The following is a 4,395-nucleotide window of genomic DNA, read 5'->3' on the forward strand; positions in this document are numbered from 1 at the left end:
ATTATATTGTACCAGTGGGCATCTACACAGAATTATCAATAATCAATAATCAAGTTCCACTGCAAAATAATTGTGAAAGTATTTTTTTTAAAAGCCATTGCAGAATTTCAGCAGCCAATGTAGGACTGCAGCAGTCAATGCAGAATTGCAGAAGCCAATTATTAAATTATTATTTATGACCCAGCTCTGCTGCAGGCACAGTGGAAATTGGAAGCTCCTGAGGGGACTCAGCCCTGTCCCTGAGTGTCCCTGAGTGTCCTCATGTTGTCCTCAGATTGTCCCTGCATGTTCCTGAGTGTCCCCAGAGTGTCCCTGAGTGTCCTCCCTGATTTTTCCGGAGTATCTCTCCGTGTCCCTGAGCATCCCCAGACTGTCCCAGAGTTCCCCTGTGTGACCCAAGAATGTCCCTCAGTGTCCCCAGCGACGTCAAACTAGGCATGTCCCATCGGGATTTGGGACAGTATCAATGAAAATTCCCAGAAATTTCCCCAGATTTGTCTCAAATCCCACCTGTGGAGGGGAGAGGGCACAGGTGACAGCAGAGATGTCCCCAATGATGTCGCTGCCCTGATGACATCACAGCAGTGCCATCACTGACCCCGCAGAAGCCTCGGGATGTCCTTGACGGCTTTTTGGCACCGCTCGGCCATTGCGTGGCTGCCAGGGCCATTGGGGCCACCACTGCCACCACAGGGACTCAAGAGGAGGTTGTGGATGTCTCCAAGTGTCCCCAGCAGGTGATGCTTGAACAGGCAGGTGCTGGCCTCCCGCAGCCACTCAAATTTGGCCACCACGGCCACCAAGGCATCGGGAACATTGGAGGATGCCTCTTTTGTCCCCTCCAGGGCAGTCTCATGTCCCTGAGCCGATGCTGCACAGCCCCTGCCGAGGCCACCTCCTCCCACTATATGGCCACTGGCGGCTGCTGGGCCGTGGTCACCGAGTTGCCCCCACCTGTCTCCCTGCAGGTGGACTCATCCTGCAGGTCCCCGGTCTGGGCAGTGGCCTCAGTGGTGGCCTCGGTGGTGGCCTCATCCTCAGTGGCCTCGCAGAACTCAGAGGCCCCCAGGGCAGCGGGTACCAACTCTCTCCAAGCAGGCACCACTGACTCCTGCCAGGCCCAGGCTGAGGCTCTCACCTTGGCCCAGGTGACCCCGGGGTTGACCCAAGGGTGGCCAGGACCTGACTGAGGGAGGGGACATTGCAGTGGCCCAGGGAGGTGACACCACGGTGGTTCAGGGCGTTATGGAGGCTCCAGGCAAAGCTCCTCAGGGACTCTGGGGACACTCTGGGGACATGCGCTGCTGCCCGTCCCTCTGTGACCCGGCCACAGTGGCCGCCACCTTGCCCAGGGTGGCCGCCACAGCCACCAGAGTCCAGAGCACCTGAGAAGGGGACAGCTGGCTAGGGGACAGGGGAGGTGTCAGGAACCTGGTGGCTCTTGTGGCCTCCTGGGGTGGCCCCTGTTCCCTCCCAGTGTCCCCTTTGTCCCCTCCCTGGAGGGCTCTGCTGTCCCCTCTGTCCCTTTGTCAACCCCTCATCCCCTCTGCCACCCCCTGCCACACTCCTGCTGTCCCCTCTGTCACCCTCGGTCCCCTCCACCCCTCTGTCACCTCCCCCCTTCCTGCCATACCCTCCTCTCCACTCTGTCACCCCCGTGTCCCCCCATGCCAGTATTGTCACACCCTGAGCGGCTCCATGGCCCCTGGGGAAATTCTGGCGACATTCTGAGGATACTCTGGGGACACTCTGGGGACACTCCAGGTGACAAACACACCCAGGTGACAGTTAGGGACACATGGGAACGTGGCACGGCCGGATGGAGGAAGCAGGAAGAGGTGACGTCACTGTCCCCCATGCCCCCCCACCTGTGATGCCTGGGCAGGGTCCCCAACATCCCCCCAATGTCCCCAGTGGGACTCCAATGTCCCCTGAGTGTCGCCACATGGCCCTGGTGTTGCCCCAATGTCCCCCACAAGGCCCAGGTGTCCCCCAATGTCCGGTTGGGGACACGAGGGACTCACCGGTGTCCTGTTGGGGACCCTGGGCAATACCCCATGTCCTTCCCCTGGGGACAACCCCGTGTCCTTCCCTTGGGCACACTGGGGCCACCCTGATGTCCCCTGTCCCATTTTGGGTCACCACGATGTCCCTGATGATCCCACAGTGTCCAGAATAGGACCCTGGTGTGTCTCCAGTGTCCCCAACAGGACATCAGAGGACACTTGGGCCTTGTTGGGGACGCTGAGGGGACATCGGGGTCCCATCGGGGACATCGGGGCAGGGAGGGGAAATTGGGGCCCTGCCCTGGTTCCACAGTAGGGGGAGGGGTGGCGGTGACATCACCTCTTCCTGTTTTCTCCAGCTGCCTGCGTCTCGTTCCTAAGTGTCCCCAACATTCACACAGGCATCTTTGTCACCCAGAGTGTCCCCGGAGTGTCCCTGGAGTGTCCCCAAGGCATCCCCAGAGTGTCCCCAGCTGCCATGGAGCCCCCCGAGGTGCGACAATCCCGGAGTGGTGAGGGGGGAGAGGGGACAGACGGGACACGGAGGTGACAGAGCTGTCACGGGGGTGGGGGGAGTGAAAGGAGGGAGTGGGGGACGAAGGGGACATGGGGATGACGGGAGGGACAGGGAGTCACAAAGGGGACAGGAGGGCATAGGAGGAAGGGGGAAGGTGACAGAGAGGTAGGGGAGGAAAACAGGAGGCAGCAGGGGGTGGCAGAGGTGTCAGAGAGGGTGACAAAGGGCAGAGGGCACAGCAGAGGGCACAGCAGAGGGCACAGCACAGCAGAGCCCTCCTGGGAGAGGACAAATGGGACCCCGGGAGGGCACAGGGGCCAGCCTAGGAGGCCCTAAGTGCCACCATGTCCCTGACACCTCCCCTGTCTCCTCCCCAGCTGTCCCCGGCCCTGCTGCAGCCTCAGGACAGCGCTGTGGCCATCCTGGGTGAGCTGCTGGCCACCCTGCCCAGGGAGAGCGAGATGCTGCTGGGATCTGCAGTGAGCCTGCACCAGGACCTGGAGGAATTCACCCGGCAACTCCGGGCCACCCTGTACCGCACTGATGACACCTGGCGGTACTGGAATGCCACCAAAAATTATAAAAACCCTCTCACCTCCCTGAGCCAGGTCCTGCTTGCCTATGAGAGCACCTCAGGCCCCCCCCCCGAGGAGCATGTGCTATGGCTGTTCGACAGGTGGTACACGTCACTGGGAGCGCTCATGGACAGGTGGGTTCAGCTGGCCAAGAAAGCCACCAAGCTCCGTGACACCTGCAAGAAGGTGGCTACTGAGGCAGTCAACAAGGTGGCCACTGCCACTGTCTGGGCCAGGGAGCTGCAGGACGAGGCTGCCCGTGATGGGACAGCTCAGGAAAACATGGTGGAGCTGGGTCAGGCCCTGGGCAGGGAGGAGGGGGCTGAGGTGGTGGCCGGGCATGAAGCCCAGGTGAGGAGAGAGGCCAGGGTGGCTGCCAGCGAGGCAAGAAGGGCCACCGTGGTGAGACAGCGGCTGGAGGCCGCCCTGGGGCTGCTGGAGCGCTTGGTGGCCGCGTGTGACGAAGCCACCGCGTTCCCCCGGGAGCTGCAGTGGCGGCTCAGGGACACTGAGACCACCCTGGAGGGGACAAATGAGGCATCCCCCGATGTCCCAGAGGACTTGGTGGCCAAGGTGGCCGAGGCCGAGCGGCTGTGGGAGGCCAACACCCGCCTGGTCATAGATTACCTGGTGGGGGCTGTTCAGGACATCATCAAGTTCTATTTCAATGGTGGTCCCACCAGCCCCAGTGCCTGTGGGATGGCCAAGTGGTGCCAAAGAGCCATCGAGGACATCCCAAGGCTCCTTCAGCCTCCAGAGAGTCCCCAAGGTGTCCTCAAGATCACCCCAGTGAGAATGGAGCTACCAGAGGTACGTTGAGAGGGGCGTGGGGGTGAGGGGGGGACAGAGGGGACACTTGGGATCCAGGGGGGTGGTGGAAGGGGCCGTGGGGGATGGGAGGGACAGGAGGGAGGGGCGGGAAGGAGGAGGTGACAGAGAGGTGGAGGGAAAAGGGGGGGAAGGGAGCAGTGGGGGATGGGGCAGACATGGTGGGTGTTAGGGGGTGACAGAGGGGCAGGGGGTGGCAGAGGGAACAAGGGGCTAACAAAGGGATGGAGGGGCAAAGGGGGCCCCTTGGGGGCAGAGGGCCATCCCAGGAAGCTCTAAGTGCCACCAGGTCCATGACACCTCCCCTGTCCCCTCCCCAGATGTCCCCGGCCATGCTGCAGCCACAGGTCACCGTGGTGGCCATCCTGGGTGAGCTGCTGGCCACCCTGCCCAGGCGGGACGAGATGAAGCTTGTGTCCACAGTGGACCTGTACTGGGACATTGTGAACTTCACCAAGGACCTCCGGGT

Source organism: Melospiza georgiana, chromosome 25 (assembly GCF_028018845.1).
Source record: "Melospiza georgiana isolate bMelGeo1 chromosome 25, bMelGeo1.pri, whole genome shotgun sequence".
NCBI lineage: Eukaryota > Metazoa > Chordata > Aves > Passeriformes > Passerellidae > Melospiza > Melospiza georgiana.